This window comes from Diadema antillarum, unplaced genomic scaffold, assembly GCF_040938485.1.
Source record: "Diadema antillarum isolate AM-2024a unplaced genomic scaffold, OU_Dant_1.0 seq00002280_RagTag, whole genome shotgun sequence".
In the NCBI taxonomy this organism is placed as follows: Eukaryota; Metazoa; Echinodermata; class Echinoidea; order Diadematoida; family Diadematidae; genus Diadema; species Diadema antillarum.
Window position 1 is genome coordinate 6358 of NW_027272904.1, and position 20510 is coordinate 26867.

A 20510-nucleotide genomic window follows, 5' to 3' on the forward strand; every position below is an offset into this window, starting at 1 on the left:
CACAAGTCCTGCCCAGTGCAGAGTGCAGGATCCGGCTTTGGTGTTGAAAGTCTCCAGATCATTGACAGTGCATGGCTCTGGTAGGAGGGGGCAGACCAAAAGATGTTGCATTGTCTGATCCTGCCCACAGTTGCAAGCAGTTTCTCCATCCCTATTGTAGTCCCATTTCTGCATGAGGACTTTGCATCGTCCTGTTCTTGTCCGTAGGCGATTCAGGCATGACCAGGTGGGCCATGCCTCACTTGAACCCGGAGGGAGTGATTCACTTGGTCCATAGGAGAGCTTATTCGTCACAGACTGGAGGTGGTTGGACCATAGGGTAATCCTTCGACCGTGGGCGGTGCCATCAAGGGATTCGGTTGAATGGAGAAAACTGCGTCTGGATTTGAGTCTCTTTTTAGCAAGTTCGCGATTGTAGAGTGGGTGGCGAGGGTTAACTTCTTGCTTGGTTTTCTCCATCTGTGCTGAGACCTCTCGCCTGATGTGTGGTGGGGCAATACCACACAGTTAATAAAGGTCATCTACTCTTGTTGGTCGCAGACATCCAGAGATAGCTCTGCAAACTGCATTCAGGACTGGGTTGATCCTATCTGCTGCAATGTGTGTTTAGATCTGACACAATGTGATATGAGTCAGGATATCCTCAAAACGCATCGTCAACCAAAAATCACTATTGAATAATCCCTGGAATATAACTTCTAGGGCTGCTCCATTGGACCCCCTTTGCCATAGTGTAGAGTGCTTGATTACATGTAAGGACTGGAATCTGACCGGGGTTCAGGACATCAACTACAGTCTTCATGATGTCCATTACTTGGCGCATCATGGCTTTAAAAATTGACTTGTCACAATATTGACTCAATTATTTGCCACTTTAACTAAAACATGGACAATGAAATTCCTGATTTATACACACACACACACACACACACACACACACTCACACATACAAATAGTTCCAATCCTTAAATTGATTTGACAATGTCAAAGAATTTCAAATAAACAATGGCAATCATTATGACAATGGCAGCCTTTTTTGACACTAACCAATGCTCAGCTGAATATAAAAACAGTAGAAACTGCTGATCTGTGATTTATAATACAAAAGAGAAACATTTCTTCCCTTCAACTTTAAACCTTTATAAACAATATCAAAAAACATCAATTAACAATGGCCGCTTTCTTGAAGAAAGCAAGCAGCTACAAAAATGGCACCACTTTTGTCACAGGTCATATCTGATATGTAGGCAATAAATATCTATTAAAACATATAACTAAAACATCAATACTGCTGGAATTGATTACACTTACAATGAAACAAAATATTGAATAAGCAATGAGAGCTACTTTCAACATGGCCATCATTTTCTTTCAAGTCACATTGACAATATGTTATATGGACACTAAATTTCCTAATGCACAATTTATAACACAAAAGATTTTTCCATCATTTGATTCAATTCAAATGACAATATTCAACAATTCTAAATATGACAAAGCAACCTCTTCAAATATATTTTTCCCCAGAAAAATGCAGCATCTAGAATTACCACTGAAACATATTCTACACACAAATTCCATTCTTGTTTCATGAAAACCCTCAAATGGTTTAAAATTTTACTTTATCTGCACTTGGTGAATGTAAGGTATTATGGGTCAATTTTTGTTTTTCGCATGATGCATCAGAAATAACTGAGTGTCTTGCAGAAATTTGTGTCATGCCATTGCAATTAATCCTCTGGAAAAATTCGAGGTAGCTACATGTAGTGCTTACTTGCTACTCCCACACAGAGAAGCAGTGTAAGTTTTGAAACTCTCTTTAAAAAACATGTTTTTGTTTTTTGTTTTGTTTTTTACTATCCAACATAAATCAAATGGACTTCTTTTTTTTAGTTTCATATCTCAGAAGTATTTAAAAGTATGAAGTGATTACACGCATTATATTTAGTAAAATGTGCTAGACTTTATGGCATAAATTTATGAAGATGGTAAAATTGAAATCATGGACTATTTGAATAGAGCCTTAAATATTGCATGGCCTATTTCATTACAAAATCAGTCACTTTGTAATGTTTCAAAATGTTGAATGAAATGAACATTTTTTAAAGAAATGGTCATTACGTTGACAAATGACTAATTTCCTAACAAAATAGGCCACACCACGCCTAGTGCTCCATACAAATTGTCCATGGTCTCAACTATGTTTTCAATTGTACCATGGACATGAATGCAGGTCTTTAGGGCAAGTTGAGCCATAGCTCAATTTGCCACATAGACCCTGTTTACGATGCGAGGCTTGGCCGCAGTTCAACGATAGCCCAGCCAACCTCCATTTCAGTGTAAACGTGCAAAAGGCCAAATGCAAGGCCAAAGTTGGCCTTGCATTTGGCCTCGCTCTGGAGGTGGCTAAGCCGCGGCTGAGCCTGGCCTTTTTCTCTGTGTAAACGCAAATGGGGCCAAATGCGCTGCCAATTTTATTCTGGTTTCCAAACCCCGTACTTGTACTATTTCACTATTCAGGATATTAACCCCCTCAACATCGAAAACTAGCATAGTTTAATGTGATCTTGTCCTGCAAAGGATCTTTCCCTTCAGAAAAGGCCTTTGCCCGAACGGTGATTTCGTTGCCATGAAATTCAGTTGGCAAAGGGTCTGAAAACCAGACAACACCGAATTGTGTTTGTTTACAAGTAGAGCGCCACTATGACAAAATATTAAAAGGTTTGAAATAAAAGCGCGGCCGAGCCCAGTAGTGTAAAGGAACAAAATTGCGGGGCTTGGCCTCGCAATTGAGGTTATGCTCAACCACGGCTTGGCCGCAGCATGGTGCAGCCCCACACTGTAAACAGGGTCATAGAGTCTTCCTCAACTAACCCCACACCTAGAGCATTACTGAAGGTTTACATATATGTGCATACACAAAATATATGCATCAATTACAGACCAAGTCTCTCATTATGGTGAGACTCATGCATTTAGGGTCTGTCTCACGATTTCACACATAGTACCCATTTTTCTCAGACATCAAGTGAAATTGCAACTTGAACCAAAAATGAGGAGTGTAGCTAAAAGGATTGAAGTGATGCTTGCAATTGAAGGTGTATTTCCCTTCATCATGCCAAATTAGCAAACAATAGTCACTTAATTATGCACCAGATCCTTTATTAACAGCTACAAATTTAAAAAAGGCTCCTTACTGTGGGAGGGGGAATACCCTTCTCGTTTGCGCGAGCGCAAAGACACTAAGTCATGAAAATCTTGTTGTTAATTTTTTTTAAACTTTGCATCTTTGCAATTATTCAAAGGATAAAACAGAAAAAAAGACCCACACTTGCTTCTCACAATCATCATCTAATATCTAAGTCATAGCTTTGATCCATAATGGAAAAATGTAAAAATACTGCACATTTGCATTTCACATACTTCTACTTTTATGGTCTACATTTTGGTTTTGCCCTTAATCAAAGACGTTTCTGTGTCAATCACGAAAACAATATGGTGGTGTAAATGATTATGCTATGGGTCATTAACACGTTACCACTTGAGTGTCTCCAGGGACGGTGGCTTAACATGCCACTATGGCTAACTTACCGTACCTTCCAATACTACACATGATCTGATTACCACCACATAAACATAAAATTAATAATTATTGAGGTATTTTATGTTGCGTAAATCATTCCACAATACTTCAATTACATTTATACCCTTTGCTTTAGCATTTATCATGCATACTGTTCACTGTGCTTAGAATTATTGTAGATGGAAGAGAGTGGAAGTCCTGAGAAACTATTACGTTGCTCATCTGTTATCATCTGATATGAAGTGCTTGCATGTCAACCAAGTTTGATCCAAGATTGACAGCTGTCCACACAGTTGAAATAGATGCGATCCACACCTGGTCCAATTGACTGGTTTTGAGCCTTTAACCAGTAGAGTTCTACTCCCTGTGCTACACCAACGCTGCAAAGCAAAGCTGGTGTGTTCTCTCTGTTGGTCAAGACCCTGCTTTAAAATACATAAACAACATACTGTTACAAATGAAGTACACTGCTTATCTTTTAACATCGATAAAATGAAAGAACTGAAATATGTGTTGTTAGAATGGGAGAACATAAATATCATTATCACAAATGTTACGAAGAAAGTTACATTATGTTTTACATATTTTAGACAGATACAACCAATTTCTTGTAGTCATAACTTGCGAACACAACTGTACTGAAACATTCACAACTTCACATAACATCACATCACCTTTTATGTTAACCTTTCTTTTCATGAATACATACACCTATTTCTCTTACAGGAGTACAGCATATACATCATAGTTCTCTGGATGTATATCATGTTTAGCTACGATGTAAATTGGACAGAACAAAACTACACTTGTACAGTCACATTTATAAGAATAAGGAATATGTGAATAACATTTCATAAATGTAATATGGAATTAACAAACTGTTTCAGATCACAGACTTTAGATGATAGAACATATATTACAAACATTTCAGGGGAAAAAAAAATAATTCTGAAGAAACACCTGTGTATGCATAATTCTACAGGTTATGCTAATACAGCTTAAGAACACACCTGGAGAGATTATTGTGAGAATTTAATTTGAACACTGAGTATGATTGAGCCTGATTTTGTCAAAAAGTTGTGTGAAAAGTTAAATGCACACAAATCTGACAAAAAGTAGGGGGAAAAAAAAGCAAAAAAGAAATAAAACTCACCGGTGGAAACACTTGGGTACAAGGCTGGACATGATTGCGGCACAAGCACAGACCAGTTCATCATTCACCAGGCAAATGTAAAGACATAAAGATGTTAGCCATAAACACCTAGATGAAATACACCTAATTGATGCTTTTTTCATTTTGGCCAGTGCTTTATTCTCACTACCATGGGTGCTAAAGAGAAACAATGACATCAATCAATGAAAGCAAATGTTTGAGAAACAGGGGTTTGAAAACTCAAAACATTTTTCATAAATTTGCATGAAATCAATCAAAACTTGTGCTATGTAGCTCATAATGTTTACGTAATAAATACAATTCTTGCACCACATACATGATCACTCATGGATTTCACTCTATCTTCTCTGGTGAAATATTCATTTCTATCAATTACAACATATGCCTATTGATCAGGTTTTGCACATATAAATGCAACTCCTACTTTTTCCATTTATTTCAAAGCACTTTCATCAGCATTTACAATTTGATTTTCCTCAGCTCTAAACGCTCATCAAATAGTAACACAAACTTATCATTATCAGCATTTAATTCTCTGAAAAAAAATATTTTTCAAAATGATTATTATGCCAAAATCTACCTTTCTGCACTGTCATTTTCTGGGCTATGTTTTATTTCTGTTGTGCCTGTTCTATTTTTATTCTTTGTCTATTCTATTTCAATTCCATTTTCTGTCTTTTGTTTTATTTCTGTTCCATACTGAACTTGTATCTTCCTTTTATAGTTACATTTCCAACAATGATATTTAGAGAAGAGCAACTACCAGCTCAGCTACTGCTTTGTGAAAAGGGTTGATAATTCTCACCTAGATTCAGCATTACCACTTCATAAATTTTTAATATCACCACTATTGCTGACATACATGTAACATTATAATTACAGTCCTTTAAATCATTTTTGCAATTACACAATTTATGTGTTTTTCCTTCTTCTTGACATGCAAGCCCACATTTCTTTCAACAAGCAATCAAAGATCATTGTTTCTGTTGCATGCTCTTGTCGTTGTCTATTTATTTTTTCTTTATAATGTCAATGTGTTATGTAGTACTTTTATTGTTGCCCAAGTTTTGTTTCCTGTGCACAATCAAGGTCGCTTCAGTGGATCTCTCCACCCTTTGCACACTTTGCTCATGGCACACTGTTTTCCTCACTTCAATCACTTCAGTATTCATTACAATTTAATATTATCATAAGGTTTCACTACTGTTGAACATTCTGTTCATTTCATTCATCATATTTCATCTATTCTCCATAACATCATAAAAATATGTATGATGAAAGATGAAAATATATTTCATTTGATTTCAGCATTGTGAAAAAAACCTTGAATAAACATCTAATGTTATTAGTAAAAACAAGTTCAGTGAAACAGTATTCAAATAGCTTCATGGTAACTGTAGTAAAGGCGAATAACTTCAATGGTGAGATCATTAATACCTATACTACATACATGACCGATAAATGTGCCACCTTCTGTTGTAGCATCAACTTCATGTTGTTGATATTCATAAGAACACATCAAATTATGCCAAGCAAATCACTTGAACCTTGTCTGAGAATTTCATTAAATTCACCAATAACTATGCTTTTTGTGCTTATTTGGTGCAATTCAACAACTAATTTCCATAATTTCTCACATTATTTTTGGGTCATATTTAGGAAGTCTATAATCACTGAATTGTCACTTTCTGTCTCATAATGTCGCTGTTTTCTGTAGTACTAGTAGTCATACTTTTGTTGAAGTCTTGTTTCATATTCACAAGCATAATCTTCCCAGTGGAACCCTCCATACTTCACATGTTTTACTCATTGCAATTTTTTTTTTTAACTTCAAACACCTCAGTATTGATCATAAGTATCACTTCTACTCATTTGTTTTTGAATTGCTGTATGCTCTGTCCTATTCACACTTTTTTATTTTCCTCATTCTGTATTACAAAAGGAAATATGATGACAAAAGAAAATAAATATCAATTGATTTGAATATATGTGCCACATTACTTTGCGTAAACTCAAGACATCACTCATCAGAACTGTATTCTGATAGCCTCATGGTAACTGTAGTAAAGTGGAATAACTTCAACATGAAGTGAGTCTATACCTGTGCTATATACATGATCAATCAATGTATTACCTTCTGTTGTAGCATCAAGTACATGTTGTTGATATCCGTAAGAATACATCAATTTATGCACACATGAATCACTTGAACCTTGTCTGAGATTTTCATTGAAGTCACCAATAACTATGCGTTTCGTACTTCTCTGCTGCAATTCTACGAGTAGTCTCTTCAGTTTCTCACAAAATTGTTTCTTATCATATCTGGGAGGTCTATATATCACAGAAATGAGACATGAAGGACAAGTTACTGCAAATGTAATATATTCTAGATTATTGACATGTAAATCCAGCCTACTAATAGATTTGATTTTACTGTACACTGCAACTCCACCATGTGCTTGATTTTTCAGTGCCGAAAATAAGGGACTTTCATCTGAATAAGATTTTGACCGAGGTTGATTGTACATTTTAAAATGATCTAAATTCACGTCAAAAATGTCATCATTAAGCCAAGTTTCAGTTAAACAAATAATATCAGAATTTCTACATAGGAGGTTTGATTGGATATCTTTGAAATGTGCTTTAAGACCTTGAATGTTATGTAGCATTATATTCAGAGTCGCAACAGAAACATCATTATCAAAGCTCTTTTCATCAACAAATGTTGGCATGTTTTCTAAACTTTCTTTAACAGTTGGATTGCAATATATGACTTTGGGATCAAAATCTTCAATAGTTAGTCCACGTATTGATGTGACACGGCTCAGAGCAACATATGCTTGTCCGGGCAAAAATATATTTTTCAGAGAAACAACAGCTTTTTCCATTGTCATGCCCTGTACTTTATGTATTGTGCATGCATATGCTAATTTCAAGGGAAATTGTTTCCTCGTATATTTTTTCCCAATTGATTCCTGTTGCATTTCTATTGACTGTGTTCCTACTTTTTCATTGTCAAATTTCACAAGCACACTTGAGGGTCTGGCATTTTCATTTACTCTTACTAAGTCAGTTACAGTGCCAATGCAGCCATTTGATAAACCTTTGGTCACATTCACATTTTTGATCAGCATCACTCTAGAATTTTCAGCAACCCAAAGATATGCTGGCAAAGAAGCTTTAGTACATCTCCGTGGCTTGTCACATGCTTTGTTTTTACCCTTATCGCCAAGTTCAAAATCTTCTGCATCAAGACAGATGATATTTGTGCATTTCTTGTGAAGCATTATTTTATTCCAGTCATTTACTTGTTTGTTTGAAGAATATATATGCAGTGCATCCTCACATTGCTCTCCAGTTTGGCATGATTGAAGAACTGCAAAATCATCACTTGATAATTCATCTTTCTTTTCTTTTACCCTTAATTTGTTCAAAAGAACAGCAAAGTCTGCATCATCCTTTTGTCTCATTATTTCATCCAAGTTAATCATAGAGAAGTTGTCTGTCCATAAAGAACTTTGCAATGTATCTTTATACAAAGGAGTACCTTTTACTGGGGGTAACTGATAAAAATCTCCAACTGCAATAACTGAAACCTTTCCAAATGGAGCATCATCACGCGTCTGCTTTATTTGCCTTAAACGTCCATGTACATACCACAGTAGCTTCTGATCAACCATGGATATTTCATCAATTATTAGTATCTGTAATTGGCCCAGCTGAGTACGTAAATGACTTATCTTTTCTTCTCCAAGGGGTTGATAAGGTAATGAAGCAGAAATGGGTATGGACAGTGCATTATGAATAGTACTACCATCAATATTGTAGGCTGCAATTCCAGTTGGAGCTACTTTCATAATTGAAAGATCATCTGGATTATGCATCATTTTACCTAGAATTCTTGTCCCTTCATTACATATGCATTTCACCAGATGACTTTTTCCTGTTCCAGCACCACCTGTCACAAATATCTGAAACGGTGTGGCTTCTTTTCCATTAACTCTGTCAAGACACCATTGTCGTATTTTGTAGAACACTTTTTGCTGCTTGCTGTTTAAAGTTCTTAATAAGACATTACTGTCTTCTCTCGAAATGCTACATGATCGAAATTCTATGCCATATGACTCTTTCTCCTGAGATTTAGATTCAAGATCTGGGATTCTAAACTCATTGTCAGCATCTTCAACTTCTACATGGATTTTAGCTGTTTCATGTCTTTCAACTTCTGTTTCTGGACAGAGTAATCCCCATGCATCTTCTTGTGCACCAAATTTCTCAAGATATTCTTGTGCCTGATCAATTGTATCAGCGTTTTTTTCATACTGCCTGAGATTTTCATTGGCAATACTTTTGACACTTTCCAAATTCTTATTAAACATTCGAACAGATCCATTTTGATAAAATTCCTCATATGTCAAAAATTGGTCAGGTTTTAACTGTTTATCAGTACGATATGGCAAAAATAGTTGCAATATACTCTGATAATATTTTTCTGGGGTTACAGTCGGTGAAAAACGAGGGTATCTCACTACAGCATCATTGGTTCTTGTTCTTTTTTGTATATAGCCCAGCTGATCTCTCAATTTAAACACACTCTGTTTCTGTTTCTTACCCTTTATATCAGATTCACTGAGTAGTCTATACTTTGAACAAAATGTGGCTAAACACATATTTTCAAATTCAAAACCATCAGGTCGGGCTTTATATTTATCAATTCTGCTTGGCATCCATGGGCTCCTATCATCATCGTCTCGTCTGCTTTGAATAACACTCAGTGGTAGACTCATTCTCACAGGGTTTGGTCCAACAGGTATAAACTCTACTTTTCTTGAGCACTCTTTCAATCTCAGGCCACAAACACGATACACACTTTCTTGTGCTGAAACTTCACGGTTTTGCATATACACATGTCCTATTTCTTTCATACTCTTTCGAGCATCTTCATTGCCCTCTCTCATTTCACTTTCAGCATTTTTCAAGAGCAAACTCATTTCTCTTTCTGCTTTTGACATGTATGACACAACATAAACAATGCAGGCATACTCATTTGTTATATACTGCAAATCCATATTGGCATTCCAAGCTCTGAGTAAGAATGAATTATATTGATTAACCCATATATCTTTTGGATCTCTTTTCATGACTACATCTTCTTTTGTAGCTACAGCATTATAGGCATCTTCAAATTCCTTTTGAGACATCCCAAGAGCTTCAAAGAGCTGCCTAGCATTATCATATTTGCCTTCCACACATGATGAATTCTTTACTGCAGACAGAACATCTTGAGCCTCATCTGTAACTTCTGGATTATCATCAGGCTTCACAACAAATGTTTTCTCAGAAGGTGGTCTTGGAAAATTAAATCTACAGGAGGTTCCCTTTTTCTTGCATGATTTTGAATGTTTCTTTGAGTGAAGCTGAACATTCTTCACTATTTCATACAGTTCTTCATCTTCATCCTCACATGGAATGTTGCATGAAATATACTTATCAATAAAATCTATGACAGTTTCATCTTTCTCGACACCCAAATTAGGTGCATTTTCAACCCAGAATAAACAGTGTGTATGTGGAGATCCTCTCTGTTGAAATTCAATCCTGTAAAAATAGTCAATTATCTTGCCAATAGGTTCTGCCTCAGAAAGAATCACTCTGTTCAAAAATGCATGAAAGCGTTTATCAAACATACGAGCTACTGTCACTGGATTTGATTTTAATAAATTACACTTATCTGTCCAATCCAGATCACTTGCTTTTCTCCCATCACCTTGTTGATTTAGCAATGTGTTAATAACTTCAGGCCATCTCATTTCAGCTGATGAAAATGATGCAAACCATGTAGGCTTTCCAAGTTGTCTAACCATTGCTAATACATCTTTCTGTGTAGATTGCCAGTATGGAGGTGTTCCTCGTATTTGTTTCAGAAATTTATATCCTTTATTCGAATCCAGTATCTCATGAAGTTTTCTTGCATCCTTTAGATCTGAACATCGCATCAATGTGGAATTATCTATTTTCTCTGAGCTTTTTCTGACAGCTATAGAAACACTAGAAAGTATTTGTTGCAGTTCATAAATACACTGAGCATAGAAAATATATTCTGTATTTTTTGCAAATCTGTTGTCTACATGCATCAAACGATTATGCAAATAACGACCAAGTGTTACTTTAATGTACCTGGTATCATGAAATGTTGGCTGGCCTGTTGGAAACAGAGCAGGAAAACATTTTGCCTCATTACTCTCATCCATCAATAGTGACACAGGACTATTCTTTTCACAAGGAGCACAGCATATAATATCATCAAAAAACTGATCAAGCACTTCTTGTCTCATATCGACCTTCTGCAAACATGTGCCCAACTGAATGCCTTGTAATCGTCCATCTTGATCATCCTCTATATCATCATCATCATCATTAGTTTCACTTAAATCAAATAGTTTACCACAAGCTGTTTTACTATTTTTGTCTGATAAATCAGAGTCCCATTCGCTATCAATAGCAATATCAGAATACCACTTATTATTCTTTTTCAAATATTCCAATGCAGCTAGGACATTGTTTTTCTTGACAAACTGATATTCATAATGTCCTTTATATGACAGTTTCCTCTTTAGCTTTACGCGAATTAATTGATCATCAGTCTCCGGTCGAGGTAATATCTTTACAGTTTCATTTGTGCGTGAAGGTACACAAACTGTTGGGCCATGCACTCCATATTGTCCTCCTTTAGGCAAATTCAAAACTTTCATAAATGGAATGTTTAGTGCAATCAAATGTGTTTCCAACTGATTCAGATTTCCAAGTTCCGCAGGAATAGCACGTAATTCTAAATTATTTCTGCTAGCTTCAGCAGGCATATTACCAGCTAATAATTTCCTGTGGCAAGTGTAACAAACCCATAAAAAATTTCTTGATGACTTTACTATTTGACAGTCAATATCACAGTCATCGCTGCATGTATGTAAATACTCCTCCTTTAAGCACCTCAAATCGTTATATTTTGCTTTTGTACACTTCAATACTTGATTCTTGAATAATAATTTCAAACATACGCAACATACATATTCAGGGCCGTGTGAAACAATTTCCCTAAATTTTTTCAAAACATGGTCACAATTTCTCATATTCATTTTTTCTTGTTTTTTTCGTTTCATGTTTCTCATTGCAACCTGCTGTCTGTACAAAAAATTTGTCTTGTACTTAATGTTTGAAACTTTCCTCATAATTTTCTTACGCCTCTCTCTGAATAAAGCATTGTTTTGATATCTAGCTTTCCTCATTTTCTTAAGCCTTTCTCTATGTAGAACATTGCACCCATAGTTTACTTTCCTCATTGTCTTCAGCCTTTTTCTGAATGAAGCACTGTTTTGATATTTGGCTTTCATCTTTGTTCTCATCCTTTTCTTAATTTTTTCTCGAAATGAAGCATCATTTTGGTATCTAGCTTTCATCTTTGTCCTCATCATTTTCTTGATTTTTTCTCTTAATAAAGCATTGCGTTGATATCTAGCTCTCATCTTTCTGCTCATTGCTCTCTTGACATTTTCTCTGTAAGTAGGATCGAACAAGTACCTGTTTCTTTGTCTCTCCTTAATTTCTCTTCTCTTTTCGAACCGGTAAGGTTCATCTGTTTGATATTTTACTTTCTTTGCAGCTGCATTTTTTAGTTTGCGGAATAGAAAAGGCTGAACATCTGATAAACATTCTATTTCTAACTGTCTTTGCTCATTTTTTTTCTTTTCTCTCTGTGCTCTCATTCGATCTCTATTTTTTCGTCTGGTAATATTTGCATTACTTTTTTTTCTTTGTTTTTTCCTTTTTGTAGTTTGCCTTGTAGTTTCAACTTCTTCAGATTCTTCAGTATCCCTACTCATTTTAACAGCACGTTCAATGTCATCCTCTAAAACTTCATTGTTCAATACATTTATTTGACAATCACCGACTTGTTTCGTAACTTTTCTCTCAGTTGTGAGTCTTCTCTTTCTTGTCACAGGCGTTTCCATAGCGGTAATGTTTTGTGGTCTTGACAAGTTTTGGCATGAACTTAATGTTTGGATCCTTGGACATACAGACTCTACAACATCGTAATGATTGCCATTTGTGTGTTGCAAGTAAACACCTCTTTGTGATGTAACAATTCCAAACTGAAGTTTGCTTGCACCAAATAATTTCCATTTTGAACAGTTTTCTTCATATGTATAAATATCAGTATCTAGTAGATTTGATAAGGCCATTATTTCCAATTCTGTAGCCCATGTGCCATTGTTGAATACTCTTTCCTTTGCAATGTATTTTACAACATCTGTGTATCCTGATTTTAAAAGGCTTACATAATCTTGCTTGTTTTGTAAAATATGCATAACTGTTGCTTTTCGAACATCACGGTGTGAATCTTCCTTGCCACATGTGACATATGACATAGCTCTGTAAAAGCAATTTCCATCACCACTAATTTTATAGATAGTTAATGGTTGTGACAGGACAGTAATATTACCATTTTCCACCATATCTTTTGGCACATCATTACTGCTACATTTGTCATTAACCTTTATGCCTAATTTGCAACAAAACTTCTCTCTGTCAAATTTATTCACAGGTGTGTACATGAGATTAATCTTTTTAATTTCTCCCACTTGCTTCACCTCGGATGCATCAACATCGACTACTGTCTGTTGACATGTGTTTTGTAATGGAATTTGTGTCTCTTGCAAGTTTGACACCATTATTTGTTTGGACATCATTTTCTTCACTCTAACACTGCCTTTCTTCAATGTCAAGTTTTCGGTAGCCTTAGATGATTCATGATGACTTTCTTTTTTACTTTCCACATTTGCATCTGAATTCACATGAAACACACTTAATTTTTCATCCAAAGTACTAGACTGAACAGCAGTTACACTTTCAACTACATCAAAATGATTGCTTCCAGTGAACACAATATATATGCCTCTTTCAGTTGTTACCTTGTTATAGTACCCCGGTTTCCTTGCAGACAAAATTTGCCAATTTTTTGTACGATCATCATACACATATATATCACAATCTAGCATATGTGCCATTGAACTAATATCAGTGTGACCAGCCCATGTTCCTAAATCCATCAATTTCTCTTGAAGTACAAAGTCCCTGACATTCTGATATTTCACTGTGTTAATTAAATTTTTAAATAAATCACCCGTTTCCAGTAAATGTGCCACATTGGATTTCCTGAGCATGAAATGGTTTCCTTCACTGCCAGTAACTACATGAGAAATACTTCTGTAAAAGCAGTTGCCATCACCCATAACTCTCTTGATATTTACAGGTTTCCTCATACACAAATTTTCATTTGTATCTTCCACTGGTTCACTGGCTGCGCCACAGTAATTGACATTTAATCTATTGCACAAACACTGCTTGTCTACATATGTAATTGGTGCAAATTTGAAGTTTCTATCTCTTCTTTGTGTTGTCTTTTCAAGTGAAACAAATTCAACTTCATTCTCACTTCCATAGTCATCACTGCTTACATTAACTCTGGTTTCCTTTATTGTTACATTTTGAGTCTCATCACTATAACTCAGATTTCTTTCAATATGATGACAATGTTGCGAATAGTCGCTGTTTTGATCATTTATATTCCCACACGCAGTATTTAGGGTCTTTGATCTCTTAGAGCCACTAGTTGTCAATACATTTTTCTTAGAATTGAATTCTACTGCCAGACCGGTTAATTCAAACTGAGTAGTACGTAAATCACATGCCATAGATTTTGCCAAATTCAAACAGTGTACCTGTATACCTTGCCATGATGAAATGCTAAGCAAGACACTGCATCCATCTTGTACCAAGTATCCATCATGACTTCTGGAATGAGAATCAAACACATAATAACCACTGTGATGCCTAATGATTGCAAATGTACTCTCAGCAAAATTCATAAGACATGCATCATATCGGCACAGTTCTTGTTCTAATGCTTGACTCAATGGCAAAGCACCAAAATTTGACAAATTGTTTTGATCTCCTTCCAACACTCCATATTTCGATTCACCATAGGTTATTTGAAATTTTTCATCCAGAATATGAAGTTCCTTCGGTAATTCATCTATCATTACAAGCTCTTCATTCAGTTGTGAATCCTTCTTTATGTAATAATACAACTCATTCCCAAGGGTCAGAATCTGATCAAGATCACGAGGTCTCATTTCGATTCCATTCTTTGTTTGAATGTAGAGAACTGCCACAATAGAATTACATGCACATTGTTTGCCAGCAGTATAACCAAATCGTTGATCACCTTGATTAAAATTTCCTTGTGCGATTGTTTTAGTCAGAGGATATGATTGCCTTCTATCATATTCTGAATCTGAAAGAGAAACAGGCTTACAGACACGTTCTTCAGTCTCTAAATCATTTGCAGCTGGTTCACCATCTAATATAAGTACAGACGATTCTTGAACATCATATGAATTATGGTGGTCAACACTATTTGCAGAACCAGCATTCATTACTATGCAATCAGATGGATTAATAGTTTTTTCACGTTCAGGCAGGAATATTGATTCATTACAAACTTGAACACACATGTTTTGCATACCTGAAACAGGTTTGTGACACGGAGAGTGAACATTTACATTTGTAGTAGAATTCACAGAGAACAATTCATTCACTGATATTTGACTGTCACCTTCAACATCTTTTGTTTCGCTGTAACATGGGTTTAGTTCATGCATATCGTGGATTCTGTCACACTTCACTTTGGACATATCATTCGAGCCTGTGTTGTCTCTATTTGTGGAATTACTGTCCTCACGGTCAGATATTTCATTCTTACACAACTTTTCATTCTTTGCTGCATGTTCTCCTTCAAAAATGTAATGTTTCACCTTTTCATTGTTACGCACCTGTGAGTCAGCATTTTTAACCACTGGCACACTTTGTTTGTTGCGGATCTTCGTGAAACGACCTTTCTTTCTTGGTTGCCGTGCATTTCCACCTCCATAGAGCCTGTTTACATTCCAAACTTCTTTTTCAATGTCTGTGGAAAGGACAGAGACACATGTAGCCTGATCACCACTCAGTACGAAACATCCATTAGTCATATTCGGAGTGCTTTTAGCCACATCAGCCCAACTTCTCTGTGTTTTTGCATAGATTTGCTCAGAGTATTTTGCCATAACATGAGGTGACTGAACACACTTTGAATATACATTCAATACAGATTCAGTATACACCTGCAGACTATCATTTCGTTCTGTGTCCAAGTTTCGATTCATATTTCGCTTCACGAGTTCACCATGTTCTTCTTGCCTTGTTTCTACTTTTGATTTTTTGCCTTTGCTGGTCTTGGCTCTTCTCTGTTTTTCAAGATAGTAGCCTTTCATTGCTTTGCCAATGTAGGTCACGCCAGGTTGGAGAATCACACCATTTACTGATCTCACTGTGCTCTTGTTATTGGTCTTGGTCTTAGGATTGTTAGTCATTGTTTGGGATGTTGTCAGTTTGGCCTTCTCAATCACTTTTGTCTTCCTTGATTTCACAGTTGTCCAACCATCATCAACTGCAGTTTCTAATGGTTCAAATTGCCTCCTAGTGAGATTTGAGATGAATGTCGGATCTGATTCATCTCTGTCACAATTTGCTCTTTCCTCCACACACACATTTGTCATTTCTAGAACACCACGTTTGTTCTTTCTTCTCACATACCTCTTTTTCAGTCTCATCTTCGTTGGTTTCTTTCTCTGGTTGCTCTTGCGTGATGTAAGTGAAACATCAACATGAAAATCTTCATCACCAAGGTCTTCGAGAAGTTCGTATCTATTGAAATGACAAGGAATGCCAATTTTGTCAAAGATGCGATGGGCAATATTATTGCTTCCACATGCTGAACATATCCAAATCAACCTTGCATCACACATTCTAGCCTCATGAGAAATAGTTCCTGTACACATCACATGAAACTGCTTGCCACAATCCTCACATGGTACTCTGCTTTCATTTTCATTGATCACACTGCAACATGCATCACATTCACTGACCTCTACATTTCTCATCAAGTCACAACTATGGAGGATATCTAGGATATCACCAATAACAATCTTGAATTCACTTGCTTCCATTGTCAAACTACAGGGCTTTCGAATCTTTGAAAGTATAATGGTACCTATTACTAAATAAATGTATATCAATCAACTGTCAATCAACACAGTTATATTCCTTGAATCACTATACTTTTATGAATCACACCTACTCCACTAGTACTGCGATTGGTAACAAAATTGTCGGATTGAATAGCTTTGAAAGTTGCACTAATACATGTGTACAGTACATGTACTATATTTCACTGCAATACAAATTCCAGCAGAAGGCTGCAACACCGATCCATATAATGTTTCTACCAACAGGTGGGGATATTTCTACAATGTTTGCTTGTTTCTAGCAACAGGTGGCACTCTTTGTCTGTTACGTGCTTCAATTCCTACTTTATAGAAAAGCTATGCCAATTTCCTTTTACGATATCTGCCAACAGAAATTTCAGCTTCAATTCTCTAACATTTGATTTGACTAAATTATGCCTTTATCTCGAGATTATGCTCTTTGTAAAGAAGGTTACAATTTTACCAATTATGCTTTTGCCTTAACTGCACAATAATCGGTCTCCCTTATATGTTTTTCTCTTAGGGTAGGGTCTTTCGCAACAAAAATTTCAATTTCACCAATTATTCTTTGTCTTCACTGACAATTAAAGAAACAGTAATGTTTCTGTTTTGAGATGACTCCTTTTGCAATAAAGGTATGTCTTTTACTAATTGTGCTTTTGTTTTCACAGCCCAATATTTATAAATAGCCCTTTAAGGTGCAATATTAACGTCTCTCCCTTCATTTACTATGACTAAAATGCTTTTATCTGAAGATGGCGCTCTTCAATTATTCTTTTATCCTATTAACAATTAACGAAAATTCAAGACTCAAGATACCAAAAAATATTTTTACATAAAATTTTTAGTATACTTCTCGCCTCACCTCATAAATTGTTTCTCACACTTTTAACAATTCCTTCAAAATTTCAACTCCTAGCTATTAGCTCTTGCCAACTGTAGTTGATTTATTTGCAGCAACTTTCAATGCAGAATATATCAAATATCAAATAATCCTTGAAGGTGCAAATTTTGTCTACCCCAATTAGTTTACAACACTATAATGCTTTCGTCTTATGACGGCACTCTTTAATAATCTTTCAGTGTAATCTGGACTCTTAAACACCTTTTCTCAAATTAACTGTTTCTATTTTCAAGTTTCCAGCAAACTTCTCGCCTTCTCTAGGACAATTCTCTTTCCAGTTTTTAACTATCCTTTTAAAGAATGCACTCTTTCATTCAAACACTCTTTAAAACTCTGTTATTCTGCTTAATTTTTACTCCTTTTTCGTCAACTCTCACTCTTCCTCTCTTTGATTTCACTCTTTTTCTCTTTGACTCTAACCCTTTCTGCCTCTGATTCTGAAACTTTCTCTCCTTCTGATACTGTCTTATTCTCATGCACTCAGAAGTTCTCTGTTCTCAGCTTTCTTCAAGTTCAAGTTAAGGTATTTCAGGTAAAGTTCAAGTTAAGGTATTTCAGGTAAAGTTCAGGTATTTCAGGTATATTTCAGATATTTCAGGGATGAGTTCGTGAATTCCAGGATGAATTTCCAGATGTAATCTCAGTGAATATTCACTGAATATTCAAGGATGAAGGTGAAATGGTATGAGATGAAATGTAGGATGAAGATGATTCAACAAATAACAAACACAAACACAAACGTACTTTCAACAAAGACCAACATAAATCTCCTTCCAAAGCAACCAGTACCTGCAGAAAGAAAAGAAAGGAAAAATACAAACGTTACAACAATACCTGTATAGGCTATACAGTGAACTCTCTACAATTATCACTGATACGACGAAGTTCACTATAACAAGGTAATTTTTTTGTGGTCCTAGATTGTAATTTCAATTTGTATTGTATTATTTTTGTAACCCTGATATAACAAGGTTTCATTATAACAAGCACATTTTTCTGGTCCTGAGGACCTTGTGTTAAGGACAGACCACTAATAATGTGAGGTACACACATTCTGAAAATACATACCGGTACTTGAGAGGAATATGAGGCACAACACCCAAATTTTTTATACAAATCTTTGTAAAATTATTTTACTGTTCCTGCAATCTAAACAATTCTTATAACAAAGGAAAACCATCTTTTAAACTTATAATCTTGCTTAAAAACACATTTTTCACTGTGCACACATCTGCACAGGGAAACCCTATTGTTATAACACGGTCAGCATAACTCAGTGAAATTAGGTCAAAGTCAAGCTTGTGATGTGTAATTGTGGGACTACATATTGGAAAATAAATGACTTCTCTTCAGTTACATTTCATGATTAAACAGGAATGATACTTCTGTATGACAAAACAAGGTCCAGGCTAAGTAACGTTATATTTCTTCCCCTGCATGCCCCCTATAAAAAAAGGTGAAATGAAAGGGTTGTTGTTGTTGGTGGTGCTTAAAGGCGCATCATTCAATATTGAATATTTACGGGACAGGAAAGGGGGACAGGGAATATTTACGGGACAGGAAAGGGGGACAGGAATCACCGCTATATAGCACTGTAAAATACGCCCTCTACTGGTCGTGGTGTTAGCTACGCATTAAAGTATGGCGCCCGCATCTCGCCCAGATTTGGCAGAAGCAAATCACCAGAGTAACGCTAAGCCCTCTTAGTCAACGTCAACTCTTAAAGTAGGTTCTTTGGAACTTAGCCTTCCTAGTAATTACATAGCAAATCATGATATGGCTCACACCTTGTCCATTCAGGAAACGCGGTCTAACGTTAAAAACTTCGCAACTTCCTTCCTGATACTCCTGACATTTAAACGTACGGTCTACGCACTACAACAGCTTCGTACACGTATAGGGCCTGAGCTGTGGTGATACGATGGGCATGTCCCCAGACACTACTGAACACATAAGAGTGATACTACTGATAGACCCTAACGTTTATTATAGTCACTAACACTAACAGCACCACGACCACACACATGAAATTTTGTTCTAAAAACCCAAACATCTGTGTTTAGGCATGCCTGCGTTTACAGACTAATACCCACCTGGTACTCGAACTCCAAACTAATCAAACCGTCAGTCTCACGCAAAGGTCTTCAGAAGTCGTATTTGTGAGCCTGTCGCTGCGCTGCCACGCCAATGCAGTAGGTTACGAATTGACAAACACGTACACCACCTCCGTATTGTATATGTGGGTAAGGTACTACGCATAAAGCATGGAGCTACTAACAGAGTAGAGCCATGGTATAAGCGTACGAGCACGCGTGCGCTTCTATACTCTTTGGTACGTACGTACACTCCACGCAGGCATGCACTGTGTGGATCACGGAGGGAGCACTGCGAGAGACGCGATACTACCATGGAAAGCCCGTCGCACACGCCCGAGAATTCGTGGGTGTTTCAAAAAAGTTGCTTAAAAACATTTCACTATATACAATTGCAAAATCACAATAAACACCCACAATGACACAGACACAGACACACAGACACACACACACACACACACACACACACACACACGGACACACGCTCACACAAACGCTCACTCAACAACACAAACACAAACACACATGCGCACAAACACAGACAGTAACAAACATTGCATGCCACAATAACATTATCTATACATGAGACATTTCATTCTTTTCTTGACCCATA

General features: G+C 36.3%; 1 long non-coding RNA gene across 4 annotated transcripts; it reads right to left on the reverse strand.

Annotated features, from left to right (window-relative positions):
- Positions 1–1215: 1215 nt before the first annotated feature.
- On the reverse strand, positions 1216–20052 carry LOC139714466 (uncharacterized). 4 transcript variants are annotated; one of them, XR_011709699.1, is made up of 7 exons: positions 19898–20052; positions 18549–18593; positions 16449–16559; positions 15647–15780; positions 14534–14606; positions 4737–4760; positions 1216–4005 (listed from the first exon to the last, which is right to left on the reverse strand). It is a non-coding gene; the product is annotated as an uncharacterized lncRNA (long non-coding RNA). The 4 variants fall into 4 exon arrangements; XR_011709700.1 differs by having other exon boundaries at positions 1216–4008; XR_011709698.1 differs by having other exon boundaries at positions 14542–14606; positions 19898–20050.
- Between the last annotated feature and the right edge of the window lie 458 nt (positions 20053–20510).